Raw genomic sequence first — 20269 nt, 5'->3', positions numbered from 1 at the left:
TAATACAGAACTATGCTTAAAAAGCGTTTTCTTTAGTTTTGGAGAATGATGACAGTGTCAGTAAGAGTGCAACTATTTAACAGAGTAAATAGAATAAATAAAAAAAACAAAGTAAATAAAAAAACAAAGATAACAGCTGCTTATTTTTACTGAGTACTTAATGTGTAAGCAGTATTCTAAGTGCTTTGTAAGTTTTGCTTACAAAATTTTTGCTTACGAAAGTTTTGCTTACAAAATTTCAAATTTTTACTTACCTTTACTTCCTATATCTTTTTGCTTCCTCCGAAAATTACTTCAAACAGGCTGCAAAGGGTGAATTTTTCTGAGGTCTTCTGTACCTGTGAATATACTAATTTTTCCCAGATGTAAATAATGGCTTGCCCAGATACTTAATTCTAGGTACAAGGTTATTTTTCTTCAGCATTTAAAAAAAATTTTTTTTAATGCTTATTCATTTTTGAGAGACGGAGAGAGACAGACTGTGAGTGGGGGAGGGGCAGAAATAGGGGTAGACACAGAATGAGAAGCAGGCTCCAGACTCTGAGCTGTCAGCACAGAACTTGATGCGGGGCTGGAACTCACAAACCCTGCGATCATGACATGAGCCGAAGTCGGGCACTTAACTGACTGAGCCACTCGGGCACCCCTATTTTTCTTCAGCATTGTGGGGACTCTGCTCCATTATCTTCTTGTATCTGTTGTTTCTTTCAAGAAGCCTGATGTCACTGTGACCTTTGTCTGTTTTCACTCTAATGAATATTGTTGAAGTTTCTCTTTGGCGTGAATTTTTTTTTTTTTTAAATTCCAGTGTAGTTAATATACAGTGCTGTATTAGTTTCCAATGTACAGTATAATGATTCAATAGTTCTATATATGACTCAGTGCTTATCATGGTAAATGTACACTTAATCCTCTTCGCCTGTTTCACCAATCTCCCCACCTACCTCCCCTCTGGTAGCCATCTGTTTGTTCTCTATAGTTAAGAGTCTGTTTTTTTGTTTGTTTGTCTCTTTTTTCTTTGTTTTGTTTCTTAAACTCCACCTATGAGTGAAATCAAATGGTATTTATCTTTCTTTGACTGACATATTTTACTTAGCACTATACTCTCTAGATCCATCCATATTGTTGCAAATGGAAGATTTCATTCTTTTTTATGGCTGAGTAATATTCCATTGTAAATATACCACATCTTCTTTATCCATTCATCTATATAAATGGACTCTTGGGTTGCTTCCATAATTTGGCTATTGTAAATAATGCTGCAGTAAACATAGGGGCGCGTATATCTTTCCAAATTAGTGTTTTTGTGCTATTTGGGTAAATACCCAGTAGTAGAATTATTGCATCATATGGTAATTCTATTTTTAATTTTTTAAAGAACTTCTGTACTGTTTTCCACAGTGGCTCTACCTGTTTGCATTCTCACCAACAGTACATGGGAGTTCCTTTTTCTCTACATCCTTGCCAACGCTTGCTGTTTGTTGTATTTTTTATTTTAGCCATTCTGACAGGTGTGAGGTGATACCCCATTGTGGTTTTGATTTGCATTCCCTGATGATCGGTGATGTTGAGCATCTTTTAATGTGTCTGTTGGCCATTTGTGTGTCTTCTTTGGAGGTCTTAAATCTTTGTGAATGCTATTAAAATATCCCCAACTATGAGTGGGATGTGTTTTTAAGTTATTTTCTTTGCTAGTCTGTTATCTTCTTTATTTTGAGGTCTGATGTTTAGAATTTTGGAAAAATCTTGATTATTATCTTTTTATTTGTTGTCTTATTTTTCAGACTGTAAGTACACAGAGTTTAATTTCCTACTTTCATCCTCCATGTACACTTCACTCTTCCTTTTTTTTTTTCCCTAGCTAATTTTTACTTACTAATGGCTTCCAGGATATTGCCCGATCTAACTGTGTAGCTCATTCTGCCACTTTCCAGCAGTATTGTTTCCGACATTCAGGCTATCTACTTAATTCTCTACTTTATGACTTGTGGCTTTTTTATATTTATTATACCCAGTTATTTCTTCATATTTCTTGCTCCCAATTCATATTTCCAAAATCCTTCTTACAGTCTACAAAGTATTTTTTTTTAATTCTTGTTTTATCTGTTTCATTAGGCTTTTCCCATCTGGCATAAATTTTTTTAAGTTTTATCTCTCTTTTATAGAGACCACACTATATATTCTTCCCTGGAAACTTCTCTTTCTTAGATTGGGATCATCATAGCTAGCATTATCATCAGCCAGGAGACAAAACCCTTGGCTCTAGCTTATGTCCTCCAAATGCGTTGGTGTGGGGTACTCTCCAGGTTGAAGGGTATATTGTTGCGCTCTGGACTTAACAGTTCCGTGACTCTCCAATTCCAGTACCTTGTTTGTCAAGGATCTTTCCCAGTGTCTTACTGGAGGTACCCCTCTGTCTTGTAGCAATGATGGGAAGAACAATTACTTGGATCCAGGGTATGGGTTCATGCAGTTATGTTGCCGATTTTCTAGGTTCTGAGTGCCCCACAATCCAGAAAGTGCCAGTCGAGTTTAACATGTGCAGTAAAACAAGATCACCTAATCCTACCTTTCAGGGAAGATAAGGAGGGAAGGGGGTACAACAACTACAACCTTCTTCCTCATCTTATCCTCTACTTCTGGCCCCCGACTATCCAAGTCTGGTCTGCCAAACAGATCCTTCTCTCTCCCAAGGAATTTTTATAGATTTGGAATTAGCTCCTGAGCATATATTGGCATTCTACAAACTATCTTGTTTCTCTGGAACCTCCAGGGTGTATTTCCAAATACAAAGTTAGCTGCTCTTGTTGGTTCTTCATTTAACTAGGAACTTCCTAGGATTAATTGCTCTCCCTTTTCCCAAGTGATTCTTCCAATAAATAGATATGTAAATGTATGATGGTATTTATGATTGTTATTATCAAACCACGTTGGGAAAAGATCCCAGGAATCCCAGGATAAAAGCAAGAGTGTGGTGGCTTAGCCACAGGGTAAAGGAGTTTATGAAACTTCCATCTTCCCATTCTTCCAAGGTAGATGTCAGCTGGGCTACCATGGGTTAGGATGACACAGAGTTGTTACGGATGACATGTTTACTTTAGTTGTTCAGACCTAGAAAGTAGCTATTTGGAAATAAGTAGAGTGAAGTAAATTGGATTATAGCAGCATTTGCTGGTCATGCTGGTACAGGATCATTAGATTTAAGGCATGAAATTAAAACAATTCAAATTCCGCTAATACTGCCCTTTAGTTATAATCAAGACATACGGGATTGTGAGCCCCAAGCATTTTATAACTCTTGATTTTAGGGATAAGAAGACCTGGTTTGAAATTGAAGGTAATGTGGAGAGGAAGCACAATGATAGCACACGCCTTGTGCTTCCTGTTAGCTGAATGAACTACTAATGACAAATGAAATCCAGGAAATCTAGGACACGTGGCAAACCCCAACTTTACCTCTTTGTGTAAGCCTGGATACTATGTTTAGTTTCTCTGCACTTTTGTTCTCTTCTGGAGAACTAAGGTGATTAGAGCAGAGGAATTCCCTCAGGCATCAAACCTGACAGTACAAACGATTAACATAATATGGATAAATTTGACCATATGCTCGTAAGCTACCTGTGACCTTAATAGGTGCACTTCAACTCTGGGGAGAACTTTGGACACCTTCCAGTCTAGTTTCTTTATTTAAAAAAAAAAAAAAATTTTTTTAACGTTTATTTATTTTTGAGACAGAGAGAGACAGAGCATGAACGGGAGAGGGTCAGAGAGAGAGGGAGACACAGAATCTGAAGCAGGCTCCAGGCTCTGAGCGGTCAGCACAGAGCCCGACGCGGGGCTTGAACTCACAGACTGTGAGATCATGACCTGAGCAGAAGTCGGCCGCTTAACCGACTGAGCCACCCAGGCGCCCCTAGTTTCTTTATTTTAAAGATAAAGAAACTGAGGTTAAAAGACATGAAGTACCTTGCTAAGGTCACATGCTGTCTAAAGACAACCAGGACCAGAGTTCAATTCTCTAAGCTTTCAGTCCATTCCATGGTTTTGGTAAGATGAGGGAGGCTCCAAATTTTATCAAGGAGCCTTCAGTCTCAATGTTACATGAACCATAGTTTTGGAAATTGTAATTTTCTAGTGATGAATAGTTTGTAAACATGGTAGTCTCCATAGAGTCTAGTCAAAGTAAAGGTGGTGAATGCCACTGCTATTGTTTACACAAGTCCAAAGAGAGAAATTCTATGTCTATAGAAATGAATGTCCGTGGTCCCAGCACATGGAGTGACACATTTAATGGTAGTTGCCTGGAGGGCTATGTTCTATAACTGAATGGAGATAATTTTCTGTGCTGTTTTCTATCCTAGATGATACGTTCTACAAGGCTCTGAAGTTTCATTTGTTCCCATTCCACGTTTGTCAGAAATCTTCTCATTAGTAATTTGGTCATTTAAGTTAATAGGACAGTCTTTGTCATAGGAATGGCTCTGGTCACAGAAGCCAGCCGCCTATTTTACCTTTCCATAACCACCTCTGAGGGGGAAAAAAACAACCTGAAAAGAAATGTGACATTTTAGACTACAAAAATACAGCCATTTGGAGCATTCTGTACAAATACACCCAACAGAAAGGGTTAGAATTTTAAACACTGTAACAAATGGGTAATCCCATAGAAGGAATGGGGCACACAATGTGTTTGATGATGTCTGCGTAGCCCATTTTTCTCTGCACAAAAGCTGAGGAGTGTGGAAGAAGTGCTAAAAAGCAGAGAAGAATGAAAAGCAAAGATTAGAAAGGATAAAGGAAGGGCAATCTAGTCGTAGTAGTAGTTTGGTAACTACTATGTGAATAAGAATATTTAGTGAGACCAAGGAAAGAAGAGATAAAGAACTAAAACTGATGAAATGCCCTAATCTGGGTTCACGATGGAGCCCTGGTGGAGAGGAGGGAACCAGTATCTCTGTAAAAGATAGCCAAGTTCTCTGGCCAGCCATGACACGGACCACCCTGGAACTCAAGAGTCCAAGCACTCTCCCAATCGCAAATAACTTTTATTAATAGAGACAGCCTGCTTCTCATCAGTTTTATAAGCACCTACTGCTTTGCTGTGGAGACTTGAGAAGTTTAGTTTACTTGTCAGGAAGGAGCTCAGCAAGCAGTGCTTTAGGAATAAGACATTTGGGACTCCAACAGCCAATTCGTGGCCACTGTGTTGATTCAGAGATCCAATGCTCTGAGTAAATCACTTGATGCATCTCATAATAAGCCAACTATTTGGAATCGAAGATACCAAAGGCCTAATAAGCAAGAAAACTAGAACATTAGAAGGATGACAGCCAGCTCTGGTAAAGCTGTCTGGAGACAGGACTGAGGGATTATGTGGGCTAAAGTTCATCTGTATTTAATAAAAGATCCACTTTGCCTTAGTTTTTTTTTTTTTTTTTTTTTTTTTTTACTTAATTATTAGTGTTACTTCTGAGGATCGTGGTAATCATTCCTCTTGGCTTCTGTAAGGGATTTGTGAGAAGCCATAGAAATGTTCAAATCCAGTTATTTGCCAGTAGGAGATATGCTATATAATTAAGCTGTCGTTTTCCCTGATAGGTTATTATCAGCAGGTAAGAAGAAGTGTGCATCAGGGGCGCCTGGGTGGCGCAGTCAGTTAAGCGTCCGACTTCAGCCAGGTCACGATCTCGCGGTCCGTGAGTTCGAGCCCTGCGTCGGGCTCTGGGCTGATAGCTCGGAGCCTGGAGCCTGTTTCTGATTCTGTGTCTTCCTCTCTCTCTGCCCCTCCCCTGTTCATGCTCTGTCTCTCTCTGTCCCAAAAATAAATAAAAACGTTGAAGAAAAAAATTAAAAAAAAAAAAAGAAGAAGTGTACATCATTATAAATTGTCGTATGGCATTTCATGCTATAGCAGATAAGGTATGTCTTCTGTGGCAGCACTGAGCAATCATGTAGAAACTGGTGCCATTATGGCCGTTGTAAATCACAACATACACTTTAATAGTTAAACAATTATCTATAGTAGCAGTCCTAGAGAATTGGTTAGTAATAATTGACTTATTTTTATGATGAAGATTAATTTTTATATAGGTCTTTTTATATAAATACCTGAAGAATTCAAAACAAGAACACTCATTTAAAACACACACACGTGGCCACTTTTTGGGTGTGGTTTTTTTTTTTTTTTTTGTTCCATTTATTTTTTTTTTTTTTTTTTATGTTATTTATTTTTGAGAGAGAGAGAGACAGAGACAGAGCATGAGTGGGGAAGGGCAGGAGATAGAAGGAGACACAGAAATCTGAAGCAGGCTCCAGGCTTCGGGCTGTCAGCACAGAGCCCAAGACGGGACTTGAACCCACAGACCATGAGATCATGACCTGAGCTGAAATTGGAGGCTTAACTGACTGAGCCACCCAGGCGCCCCTTGGCTCATTTATCTTTACCTGCAAATGTTTGAAGGATCAGAAAGTCGCCACAATAGCTTCCTTATATATATATATATATGTATTTACATATATATATGTATATGTATATATATATATGTAATTATATGTATATATTGTATGTGTATATATGTATATTTGTATATATATGTATGTATATATACGTATGTATATATACGTATGTATATATATGTATATATAGTTATATGTATATATTCAGTTTAGAATTATATATATTTAATATTTCTATTATATGAAGATGGTAGCGCTAAAGAGGCCCAAACTGGCCACCAATAGATTCAAGTCTGTCTGGTTTTCTGTTGTTGGAAGCCACAAGTGAACAAGGGAATGGCCTGGCCTCTGGGATAAAAAGAAAGTATTTCTTTATCTTTGAAGGCCTAAAGCTATAAGTCTTCTCTCCTTTCTCTTTCCTTTCTCTTGGTATTGTTCCTTTGCCATTCTTCTCCCTTATCTCTTCTCTCATCATGATTTATGTTCTCTAAAACTTAGTTCACATTAGTCAGCTATAAAAACCTCACCTTGACTGACCCAACTGCCTCTGCCCCTTCAGTTTTGCTGTACTAGATGTCGCCCTTTTCATGGCACAGTGTGACAGCTGTCTTCTTTGTGAGAATTTTAAAAACCTATCCACGTAGACCATTGAAATCCACAGTACGAACATGTTTGTCTCCAGGATGTGACCCAAGAAAGGGCTTGCGCCAGAATGTAACTTCACCCCCTCAGTAGCACACATTAGTTCACCTGACATGTTTTTCACAACGAGTCTTTCCTGGAGGAGGAATCGGTGTAAGTTGTACTCACTGTAAACTGGTGCTTTAATAACACTGAACTAGACGGCAAGGGTGCTCATGGCTCCTTTCTCTGTGGGACCGATGGGAGGGATGGAACAGCCTGATTGTGAGTGATATGAGGACTGGTTCATGATGAGGGGGGTCACATTCATGGGGATGATAGTCACTAAGAGGTCACATTTTCAAGGGCTCCCTGTGTGTCAGAGACTGTTCCATGTAGGTTTTGGTGAATGAGCTCATTTGGCCCTTACCGTGACCCAGGGAGGGTAGACACTATCATTTCCTCCATTCTACAGATGAAGAAACTGAGGCCCTTGGAGATGAATTCATCTCCTCCAAACCTTATTGTTAGTAAGTAGCTGAGTTGGAATTCAATCTAGATGGGACTGAAACCAAAGTGTCTGCTCTACCTGCATCAGTGCCATCCAAACGAGGTTTCTGCCATGGTGCATGTGTTCTCTAGCTGCTGTGTCCAAATGGTAACCACAAACCATGTGTGGCTTTTGAGCACTTGAAATGTGGCTAGCTCCACTGAGGAAGTGAACTGTTAGCTTTATGTTTTCAAATTTGCATTTATGTTTAAATAGCCATATATGGTTAGCGGCTGCTGTATTGTACAGCATAACTCCAGATACTTTTTAGGTGTTGCTGACTATAGGCTAATAGAAAAACCAAGGCAGGAGTAAAAGAATGTGGAATTCTTTCCCCATTTGTAGAGTTTCCCCGGATCCTACATTTTTTTTTTTTTTTAATTTTTTTTTTTCAACGTTTATTTATTTTTGGGACAGAGAGAGACAGAGCATGAACGGGGGAGGGGCAGAGAGAGAGGGAGACACAGAATCGGAAACAGGCTCCAGGCTCCGAGCCATCAGCCCAGAGCCCGACGCGGGGCTCGAACTCCCGGACCGCGAGATCGTGACCTGGCTGAAGTCGGACGCTTAACCGACTGCGCCACCCAGGCGCCCCAGGATCCTACATTTTTTAAAAAATTTGTGTATTTATTTTGAGAGAGGCAGAGACAGCATGTGCGGGGGAGGGGCAGAGAGAAAGGGGAAGAGAGAGAATCACAAACTTACTCCACACTGCCAGCTGCAGAGCCCAACTAGGGCTTGAACTCATGAACCTTGGGGTCATGACCTGAGCCAAAACCAAGAGTTGGATGCTTAACCCACTGAGCCACCCAGGTGCCCCCTGCATCCTACATTAAAAAACAAAACCAAAAAAAAAAAAAAAAAAAACCCAAAAACCCAACAAAGTTTAATATTAAAAAAAGAAAGAAAAGGCTGTTTTAAATCTGTTTGCTGTATGGAAGCAACAGGATTAAAAAACAAATTATTGACTGCCTTCTCTGCTTCAGGCCTTCTGCTAGGTTTTGGGCATTACGAATAAATGAATAAAAAGATATAGTTCCTGTCTTCAAGGAGCTCATAATCTGAGTAACTTTTTAGTGATATTACACATTTTTTTTTGAGAGTCTCTTCATATGCTTAGACAAAGTTTTTAAATACCTGCTATTTAATATTTGGCAGTGTTTTGTTTTTAATTTTTAATATTTTGTTTTTTTTCAAAAGGTATTCCATTCCTATGGTTTGAAATTCAGAGGGTACCAAGCTGCTTTTAATTCCCTTTTATAGAAACAACTACTGGTAGTGTTTCTTAGTTCATACCTTTATAAATATTTTGTGCATACACGAGGAAACACAAACATGTGTTTAATTCTTTTTTAAAAAACAGACATGCACTGTTGAGTAACCTTGTTTCTTGCACTTAAAATAATACACCTTGGATGCTTTTTCATACTAGCACTTAAAGACCTTCTCATTTTTTCCTGTGGATGCATAATATTCCATTATATGTATATATCATAATTTATTTAAGCAGTCTTCTGTGGACTTTTAAGTTGTTCCCAGTCTTTTGCTATTACAGGACATATTGACAATAGTAACTTTAGCAATCATATTCTAATGTGAGCTAGACTGAATTGCATTCATGTTTCCCAGAGGAGATTCCATAAACAGTCTGAGATGTTCAATATAAATAGAGGGTTCTCTGGCTAAATAACTTTCGGTTAACTGTGGATATTCATTGGGGATCCATAGTGCACCTTGTTGAATTAAAGAAAATCCCACAGTAATTTATGTCAATGCAATCCAAGTGTTTCCCAGGCTTCGCTTTTCTCAAGTAGTAGAATAGACTGTTTTTGTAGGTTGAGTTCCCTGGGAGTCAGACTCTGAGCTAGAAATGTACATGCAAGAGACCTACTGGGGCATGTTCTCAGGAATGGCACTTGATGGAAGTGAGTGCTGATAGAAGTAAGGTAGACAGAGGGAGAAGGTGAACTGTGATACAGTTGCACAGAGGTCTCAGCCAACTGGTCCCATAGAGAGTGAGTGCTCTCAAGCTGGGATGGCCCTTTAGGGATATTCCAACTCCAGGGAAGGAGGCCAGTCCCCTACAGGGAGGTGTTGTGACTTTGTCCCAGGTGGCTCCCTTCCACTGGGGGCACATTTCTGGGAAGAGATTCAGCTCTGAGCTGTCAGCTGGGGTGATGAGTGCTTCAGTGTTCACTATAACTCTGAATAGCACCTTCACATTCTTTATGGAAATGAGTATCAATTCCTTCATAATTTTGATGTTCAGAGCAAGTCACTTGATTTCTTGGTGACCCAATTTCTTTCTCTATGAAATATGGATGCCCAACTGGAAGTTCTTTGGAATATCTAACATTCTTTGCTTCTAATTCCATTTAAATATGTACTAATTAAACTCCAGGGGATGGGACTAGTTTTCCTAAACATTTATTTGGCCACAAAGAGGCCATCGACCGGACTAGGTCAGCCCTAATCATCTGCTATCACTGCTGTGCATTTATGGAGAAGATGTATTGTGATAGCATTTTTAAGAGTATGTCACTTAATCTCAAGCAGGTTCTTGGGGCAAAATGTCATGAGACCTGAGTTAGTTTCTTTTGTTTTTTAAATATTTTTGTTACCTTTTGGGAAGTGTTTACTGAAGAAGCTATCCCCCCATCTCTCTGGAAACATGAGTGCCCATCCTGTGCTTTTTAGCGTATTTACTACTTTCATTCTCATGCCTTAGGCAGGAATCATCAGTTGCGGTGGCATAAGAGATAAAGGGAGGAGATAATTTCTCTGGTGTCTCTTCTTATAGGGGCACTAATCCCATCATGAGGGCCTCACCCTTATGACCTCATTTAACTCTAATTACATTTCCAAAGCCTGATCTCCAAACACCATCACACCGAAGTTAGGGCTTGTTTTTGATTGGAGAGGGAAGAGGGTCCACGGAATGGACCTCTCTTAGGTGTGCCTAATAGAGTTGATGGAGCTTCATAGAGAAGATGGAAAAATCTCTAAGCAAAATTCTCAACGAAGTTGTTACAAGATAATGGAGGAGACAGTGACATGGCAAATAAAATCAGGAGTAAGGAGTTGGCTGTTATATGAACATCACGTACAGGTAAGATGGAAAAGAAAAAAAAAACATGCTAAGATTGATGGCTGTGTCTAAGATTAACTTTTAAATTGAACATTTTTCTCAAAAACCTTAATCTGTTCTTTCAACACAAAGCTTAATAAGAATTCTTGTTATGCTTATTATGTTAGGCTGATTATTATTACTATGGTAATGGATCAGGTGAAAGATTGTTAAAAAGGGAATCTGAAAGGGAACAAACTAGAAAAGATATTGTTAGGGGGTAGGAGGAAATGATGAAATATGAATTTGCCCTAAATAGATCCAAAACAAACTAATCTTTTCTGACCAATCATTGACTCCTTCCTTTTCATCTACTAACAGATGGTATGTAAAACCTCTTTATGCTAACTCTGAAATGTTTCTGGAACCACTGCCCTCATCATCTATTTGCAATGATTTGTTTGCAAAGTGTCAGATCCTATAGCATGCTGGTCACTTCCAACTATTCAACTGTGGAGCCCATTTTAAATGCCAGTGTCACTGGGGCACCTGGGTAGCTCAGTTGGTTAAGCATCTGACTCTTGGTTTCAGCTCAGATCATGATCTCATGGTTCCTATATTTGAGCCCCAGGTTGGGCTATGTGCTGACAGGGCTAAGCCTGCTTGGGATTCTCTTTCCCTCTCTCTGCCCCACCCCCCACTCGCATACATGCTCTCTTTCTGTCAAAATAAATAAACTTTAAAAAAATAAAGGGCGCCTGGGTGGCTCAGTTGGTTGAGTCCAACTTCAGCCTAGGTCATGATCTCACTGTTCCCAGGTTCGAGCCCCGCGTTGGGCTCTGTGCTGACAGCTCAGAGCCTGGAGCCTGTTTCAGATTCTGTGTCTCCCTCTCTCTCTCTGCCCCTCCCCTACTCATGCTCTGTCTCTCTCCTTCAGAAATAAATAAACCTTAAAAAAATTTTGTTAAAAAAAAATAAAAGTAAAATGCCAGTGTCATCTTACGTTCTGCCAATTGAAGTGAGACCTGTGGGGCCCATTGGGGGAAGAGGGTGTGGTTCATGTTTTCTTGCCTTCTAACTTCCTTCTGGTTTTCACTGATGGAATTTGAGACTGAGAGGGGGGCTAGGGCACAAAGGCCAGATATTTTCTGATTTGAGGTCATCCTTTGTTGGTTGTGCTTCTCTTCCTGCTGATAGTAACTAACCATGGATACCGTATGTGGGGGAGGTCTCCAAAGCTGGTCATTTCTATGGAACATGTGTGAGTTCTTCCTCACAGGTACAGTGGTCTCTACCCTGGCCCTCCGAGCATAATTAGGCTTAATCTCTTCCTCCCCTCTCATCTCCCTCCCCTAGTGGTATAGCCCACTAGGTCTGATTATCTGGGTCCCCTTGCAAAGAGGCCAGCTTGGATCCACAGCTTTGCTGAATCAAATACTGGAAATAAAATCTGATGCTTTTCTCCATTATTACAATAATAATTGTAATACCTTTGGTCAGGTAGGTTTAACAGCAAATCTGCAATCCCTTAAGGTGATATGTATACCTGGGAAATGAGATGCCAGTCTGTTTTACTCAGCTCAGTCTGCCATAACAAAATACCATGCCTGGCTTCTGAAGGCTGGGAAGTCCAAGATCAAGGTGGCAGCTGAGTCATTTCTCTGGTGAGGTCTCTTCTTGGCTTGCAGATGGCTGCCTTCTTGCTGTGTCCTACAGGGTGGAGAGATAAAGGGGGGAGATAATTTCTCTGGTGTCTCTTCTTATAGGGGCACTAATCCCATCATGAGGGCCTCACCCTTATGACCTCATTTAACTCTAATTACATTTCCAAAGCCTGATCTCCAAATACCATCACACCGAAGTTAGGGCTTCACCATAAGAATTTGGTGGGGGAACAATTCAGTCTATAGCACTGTCTCTTCTGTGTATAGTCCCATAGTGTTTTTCATTATGCCCTTGGCTAGTGATTCCAACCATTGCCTTTCTATTCTTTTCTGTTTTTTTAGTCTTCTGTATATGGACTTGGGAAGGATGTTGGGGTGGCGTCGGTGGTTTTAAGAAAGTAAAAGTAGTAAGGGCTTGCCTACCTCTGAGTTAGCACTAGAATGGGTGTCTGAACCTCGCTGTAAAACTTTCTTTAGAACAGGAGGCAACTTAATGCTTCTTTACCCCCAACATTAGGTTCTATTCACCAATTACAGGGCAAGAGTAGAGACACATTCAAAATCCCCTTAAAATACCATTCCTCACCCGCCTTCTTGAATTCAGAGCCTCTGCAGGCATCACTCCCTTTGCTAGAGTAACATTACTCATTCTGAAAGGCTAGCTCAGATGTCACCTTCTCACTGAAGTCTTTCCAAATCCCTCATTTTCCTCACCTCTTTAGAATTAATTACCTCACACTGTGTTTTAACATGGGCCTTTCTTTAGTTTTTTATTCAAACACTAAGAGGATTAGTTGTTTGCAGTTTTTTCCCCCACTGGTTGGTGAGTTCCTTAAGGATCAAATCCAGTTATTAGGTCCTTATACATGATAAGTTTTGAATAAATATTTTATTTTTTATTTATTTTTTTAAGTTTATTTATTTTGAGAGAGACAGGGACAGCATGAGAGGGAGAGGGGCACAGAGAAGGGGAGAGAGAGAATCCCAAGCAGGCTCTGCTCTGCCAGCGTAGATCCTGACTCGGGACTCGAACTCATGAACCTGAGCTGAAACCAAGAATCTGACACTTAACCGACTGAGCCATCCAGGCTCCGCCAAATAAATATTTTAAATAAGACAGGAACGTTCCATCATATAGGCAATGTATATCAAATGGTTATACTTTTGACTTACAATTATGTGAAACTTTTATTAAATCAGTAATAGTAAAAAATGAGACTATAGAGATAATTTTATTAGTATAAAATATAAATATATAAATATCCATTATATCATGGACCATACTGAATTTTGGTTAAGATGTTTATCATTTTATAATATAGAAATTACACTCCTTAACTTTTAAAAATGATATAAGTTTGATTACCTTTTTTTTTTAAACAGGAAATACCTACTTTAGGGTTTTCTGATGCTGCAATATGTTGGCATATTCAAACCCTTTCAAAATCACATATCCCTTGAAAATATGATGTTATGATTTTGTGTTTTCCTGCTGAGAGTACCAGTGGAGACTTTGCTACTCCTCTCGTAGAACAGATTATTTGTAACTTATTCTCAGCACCTTCCTTGGAGTTGGCCAGTGACTTGGTATCAAGTTCACAGATACATTTGACATCAATGTACTTTGTGCTATGTTTGGGGAACTGAACAACTTTAAGGAGAAACTGCATGAAACATTATAGTTTATTTTAAATAGTGTGTGATTACTTGTCTTCCAACATGAAGTAGCTTTAGTCAGTGTGGGTGTGAGTTACATTATGGGGGAGTTTGAAGATTTTAGGAAAGATTAATAAAAATTCCCGTGGACTTCTGAGGCTTTCTCCATATGAGTCTTCCTGTCTTTTCTAGTATGACCAGATATGGAGGTAATCATAAATCCAAAGTATTATTCAATATGTAATTTTAAATCTTTTAATCCCCACCTTTGACACCTACAGAATGCATTCCTGCATATTGCCATCTGGCTTTTTAAAGCAATATCTCATCATGTGCCATACTGGTATTGTCAGAAGAAGCAAAGAAATCAATGTTAGCACACAGCCAGCCCACAGGAGGTTGTATAAATAAGTTTTTAAGAATTATATCATGTAGTATAGATTCTTTTATGTAATAATGTAACTAATAATAAGGAAGATGTGAAAAACCGGTTGAAGTTTTATACACACACACACACACACACACACACACACATTCTTAGTTTTTAAACATGAACATCTTGGTTTATAGGAAAATGCTGTTTGTCGTAAAATGTTTAAAGTTTTTTCTGAGGACAGGAGGCACTGTACCTACAAAGGTAGGCAGATTTTTTTTCTGAAGAGAGCCAGATAATAAATATTTTAGCCTTTATGAGCCAAATGATCTGTGGAAATTACTCAAATCTGCCTTTATTCCTGGAAAGCAGCCATAGACGTGAATAGGTGTGGCTCTGTCTCAATAGAACTTTATTTACAAAACCGGTGGTGGGTGAGGTTTGGACTGTGGGTCAAAAGTTGCCTACCCTGAGCATATAAGAAGATGACAATGTGTATCTCACCTTCTGCTATAGTATTAGGTTAATTTTAAAGGAACTGAGATGCTCAAAACTAAACACTATATGTAATCCAACCACCCAATTTCTGAATGATTTCACTAATGTAAAGAAATTAGACAATGATGTAGATCAGATATTTTGAATGACCCATGGAAACTTTTGAAAATATTGAGAATAATGTGAAGTCAAATTCAGTCTCAGGAATTAAACAAAAGAATGTCACAGAAATGGAAATTCAAGGAACTGACTTCTTTTTGAATAAAGTGAAAGCACACCTTTCATTTTTTACTTTCAGTTATAATTTACATTTATTCCTTCAGAAGAAATCCTGTGGTATGTGTACAGATCAGGATACACAATAGAGCAAGTAAAAATGATTATAAGAATTGAAACTCTACAAGAATCCTAGGAGGAAAAAGCTAATTCCTCTCTTGTGTAGTCATTTCTGCCATCAGAAAATAAAGGAAATATAAACTGAAAGAAAAAGTATGAAGAGCATGCTTCATATGCTTCCTTGAAACCGCTCTATTTCCTAGAATTATTAAGAATTCCCCAAATTCAAGGGGCACCCGGGTGGCTCAGTCAGTTAAGCGTCCCACCTCAGCTCAGGTCATGATCTCGCAGTTCACAGGTTTGAGCCCCACATTGGGCTGTGCTGACAGCTCAGAGCCTGGAGCCTGCTTCGGATTCTGTGTCTCCCTCTCTCTCTGCCCCTCCCCTGATCATGCTCTGTCTCTCTCTTTCAAAAACAAATAAGCATTAAAAAAAAAGTATTCCCCATATTCAAGAAACAACCTACTGATAGTCTTAGGGTAGACACATAACAGATGTTGCCACCATTGGGAGCTCAGAGAAGCAGCAGGAGAACATTTTGGATGTTGAGAGGTAGAACTTGTGACATTCTTACCATAGCGACATAGTTTTGAATTTCTAGATGTCTTGTCATTTCTAGATATTTATGAAAATGAATAAACACATTTTTAAAAATTCCATTATGGTCAATGCCAGAGCAAGAAACGGGGGAATTTTCTTTAAATGAAATCATTCTTGCAGTATGCAAGAAACTAAACAGGAATCTCCCCTCATTTGTTTTGAAGTCATAAGCCAAGTGTCATGTGCTTTCTGTTTTTCTGATTCTCCTTGATTCCTAGATTTTTTTAGTTATTGCTTCCAAGGGGTACTTCAAAACAGAGGTGTTTTGGTGTGGGTATTTTGTGGAGGCCTGTGAGAGTTGTTCTTGTCTGATGTGAGGGAGGGTTGAGAAGAATACAGGCTAGGTAGAAATAAAGATGTATCTCTTACAATTTGTATAGTAAAAGCAGACCATCAATTTTAAGATGCTCCTTAATGAGCACCTGGGTTACTGTAACAAGGATCCAGAAAGGTTTTATTTCTATGGGATGCTCCTTTGAAGGTAGCTTTTATTTTGGGTAATCTGTTGGGAAACATACTAGACTATGCTCAAGAGATTTTGGCTGCATTGACATTTATGCTAACTGAATCTCACTTGTAGTATTTACTATTATCTTTGTTTCCTTTCTTATATTCTGAGAAAAAAATGCACTTAGGAAGATGAATTTGGGTACAGACCAGGTTATGTTGGCTCTCATCTGTGCATGCGTTCACTCAAAGCCCCTTCCTTTTTTATTTTGTCCAGGGCTGCAACCTCCAGGCTAGGGTGGCCTTGAGTCACCGTCATTTAATTCAATTTATGTCAAGTTTAAAAATTTTTCTCTTACTATTTTTCTGATAGTAATTTTTCCGATACTAATCGGCAACTTGCTGCATTGTTTTTTCTACATAGTTGATATAAAAAGGTTTGAACATTTGCCTTGTAGTTTTGTTTTTTAACAGCAGACAGTGACATTTCCCTGTGACATTACATAAGTAATGTATTATTTTTAATACTGTGAGGTGTTAATACTGTGAGTATTTTTAATATTATTTTAATGTGAGGATAATACTGAGGTTTAAAAAAGGGGTGCCTGGGTGGCTCAGTCTGTTAAGCATTGTACTCTTGAGTTCAGCTCAGGTCATGATCTCATGGTTCATCAGATCAAGCCCCATGTCAGCATCTGTGCTGACAGCTTAGGACCTGCTTGGGATTCTCTCTCTCCCTCTCTCTCTCTGCCCTTCCTCTGCTCATGCTCACTTGCTCACTATATCTCAAAAAATAAATTAATTAAATTAAAAAAATAAATAGGGGTGCCTGGGTGGCTCAGTCGGTTGAATGTCTGACTTCTGCTCAGGTCATGATCTCGTGGTTTGTGGGTTTGAGCCCCGCGTCAGGCTCTGAGCTGTCAGCACAGAGCCTGGAGCCTGCTTCTGATTCTGTGTCTCCCTCTCTCTCTGCCCCACCCCCCACTCACACTCTGTCATTCTCTCCTTCAAAAGTAAATAAACATTAAAATAAATAAATAAATAAATAAATAAATAAATAAAATGACAAAAAATGTATCACAGTCCATTATGATTTTGTTAATTTGTAGTTATTCAAAATAATATTTGTGTGAATTTATTTTTGAATAAATTACTGTCCAGATTTCTAACAATTGTGTTAAGAAAAATTTTCTAGGAGGAGAATTAATATGTCTGACACCTTAAATATTTTAACGGTGCTCAACACATATTCCAGGAAATATGTACAAATTTATACCTTCGTCAGCATTTCATGAGCCTTAATGACACTGCATCCTCACCAGTGACATTTAACGGTTTTAAAACAATTCTTCCTGGTTCCACGATGAATAGGGCAGTAGTTTGGGCCAAAGGTAATCTTCCTCCTAGAAACCATATAGAATGGAATTGTAGGGAGACTCAAAACTAAGTCTATCGTAAACCGCAGAGACAATGAAAAGCCATAAAATCCAAAACATGTGTCAGCGTAGGCGAAAGCAACTGAGGCCAGCAGAATTTGTGCAGGAAGCCCTGCCGAGTGACACAGAGGAATGGCAGTATGGGAGGGGCCCTGTTGCAAATGTCAGTAGTCCCAGGCAGATAAGTAGTCCAACAAGGAAAGAACCCTGTTCCCAGTGGGAACTAAGCTCCAGCAGGAAGTCATTGCTGTAAGAAATGGAGAAAGATTTTTTGTTCCACTGGTAACAGATCTCACAGAACACATCTTTCACAAAGGAGTGGAATGCAATTGGATGGAAGGGGGGCTGTGTAACTTGGTGGCAGGTTCCAGTGACGAAGCTGAGGAGCTCAGAAGAGATGCATGAACCACCTCTTAAAAACTCCGAGGGACTTCCCAAGGTGCATGCCGCCAGGTGGGGCCAAGTCATGGACTTCTTGCCTGGACTTTCCTCCTGACATGAAAATGTGAACAAATTAACAGGCTCTGTAGCTCATCCTGAGTAGTGTGATTCAGCGGTTAGTAACAAATTCTTGCCCTTTTCTCCGCCTGTGAATAACCACGAAGGTGCGGTTTTTGTCACTGTGCGCACTTAGAAATGGCCAGCCTCACAGTAGCCCTTTTGCTGGCTTTCTCCCCGCTCCTGCTTCTTTCCCATTTTCACTTCCTCCTGCTTGCCTGGAATTCCACTCCTTAATGGAATACTTCTTCTGTGCCTGATGATGATTTCATTTCTTTATTGTTTGGTTTCCATTGGGATTTCTCCTCTGATTCACTTGTTACTCACAAAACATACTGCTCGATTTTCAAGCAATTAAAAATTCCCTGGTTATCTTTTTTGTTATTGATTTTGCAGCCAGAATTCTATCAGAGAAGAAACATTGAATAATTTTGGTCCTTTTAATTTTGTAGTGACTTGCTTAATGGCCCAGCATATGGTGAATTTTGGCCAATATTCCAGGAGTAACTTAAAAAAAAGTGTGAATTTTGCCACTGTTGGGTACGTGTCAGGTAGATCAAGTTATTATTATTTGTTTTTTTTTTTCAGACCTACCCTATCATTCCTGAATTTTTATTTTATTGTCAATCTATTAACTTGTAAGAGAGATATTTTAAAATCACCCACAGTAATGGGACATCTGCCTGTTTTTTCTTTAGTTCTATTCATTTTCTTTATAAAATTTAAAGCTATGGTTTTTAGAGGGTTATCTTTTAGATTGTGATATCCCCCTGGTAGATGGAGCTTTGCAGGGGTATGAAATACCCTCCTGTCTTTCTAATAAAGTTATTTGGCTTAACATCTGCTTTTTCCAATATATTTGCATGATCTATATTTTCCCTTCCATTTACCTTCAGCATGTCTTTGTCCTCATGTTACAGGTGCATCTCTTGTAAACAACATGTGGCTGTGTTTTACATTTTTGTTTTGAATTCCACCTGACAATCTTAGTCTTTTTCAGAGTGTTTAGTCCATTTTCATTTAAAATAATCACTGATATGGTTGTGTTTATATCTACCATCCAACTATGGTTTCTTGTTTGACCCATCTCTGTATGTAGCTTTTTCCTCCTTTCTTGCCTTTGGGTGGATTAATCAACTTTTTATTATCCCTTTCCTCTATTAATTTGTTAATTAATCTTATTTTACTCTTATATGCTACCTTAAATATAACAATGTGTGTCTTTTTAATTTTTAATTTTTTGAAGTTTATTTATTTGTTTTGAGAGAGAGAGAGAGAGAGAGAGAGAGAAAGCAGGGGAGGGGCAGAGGGGAGGAGAGAGAGAATCCCAAGCAGCCTGCATGCTGTCAGTGCAGAGCCCAATGTGGGGCTCAAACTCATGATCTTTGAGATCACGACCTGAGCTGAAATCAAGAGTTGGACACTTGACTGACTGAGTCACCCAGGCGCCCCAGCAACATGCATCTTCTTAAAGTTGTACTCTAGATATTAACTATTAACTAGATATTATGATATTCCTCATTTGTGTATTATATTCTTTCTGATGATTTTTTAAAGAAGTATGATTTAACCCCTTTCAGAGTAATACAAACTTTAAATTATTTTCATGAAGTCATAATATCATTGACACCTGAGGTTGGTCAAAATTTCACAAGAAGAAAACTATTCATGCTTTCTTTTATAAATAGGAATGCAAACTCTTCAGAAAATTATCAGGAGAAAGACTCCAGCAACTCATTCAAAGAGTAATATATCATGATGAAGGAGAGATCATTCCAGGAATGAAAAATGATGAACTCTACTAAAAATAATTCATCATGTTAATTAATCTAAGGAAAAAATTATGTGTTAATCTCTATAGATGCTGAGTGTTCATTTAACAAAATTCAACAGCCATTCTGGATGTTTTTTTTTTAAAAAAGAGATAACTCAATACGGTAAGAGTTAAACATTTTGTAACCATGACAAACTATTTATGCACTCACACATTCATACACACACAAACTCAGCCCAAAGACAGAAAAATAATTAATGGCAAAACGCTAGAGGCACTTCTGCTATTTCTGC

The 20269-nt window shown here is 38.7% G+C and overlaps 1 protein-coding gene across 3 annotated transcripts in view; it reads left to right on the top strand.

Moving 5' to 3' along the window:
* Positions 1-20269, top strand: part of IL15 (interleukin 15) — an 82227-nt gene that overhangs the window by 12656 nt on the left and 49302 nt on the right. The window contains exon 1 of one of the 3 annotated variants that reach the window (XM_040473231.1): positions 17451-18157. The exons of the other annotated variants lie outside the window; for them this stretch is intronic. The gene's annotated coding sequence lies outside the window, so the exon portion shown is untranslated. Of the gene's footprint in view, positions 1-17450; positions 18158-20269 lie in introns of those variants that run through there. 3 annotated transcript variants of the gene reach the window in all.

The sequence above is a fragment of the Herpailurus yagouaroundi genome, unplaced genomic scaffold (assembly GCF_014898765.1).
Source record: "Herpailurus yagouaroundi ecotype Mexico unplaced genomic scaffold, PumYag 28, whole genome shotgun sequence".
Classification (NCBI taxonomy): domain Eukaryota; kingdom Metazoa; phylum Chordata; class Mammalia; order Carnivora; family Felidae; genus Herpailurus; species Herpailurus yagouaroundi.
Note: the sequence above shows the minus strand (reverse complement) of the source record. Positions and strands in the feature narration are given on the sequence as shown.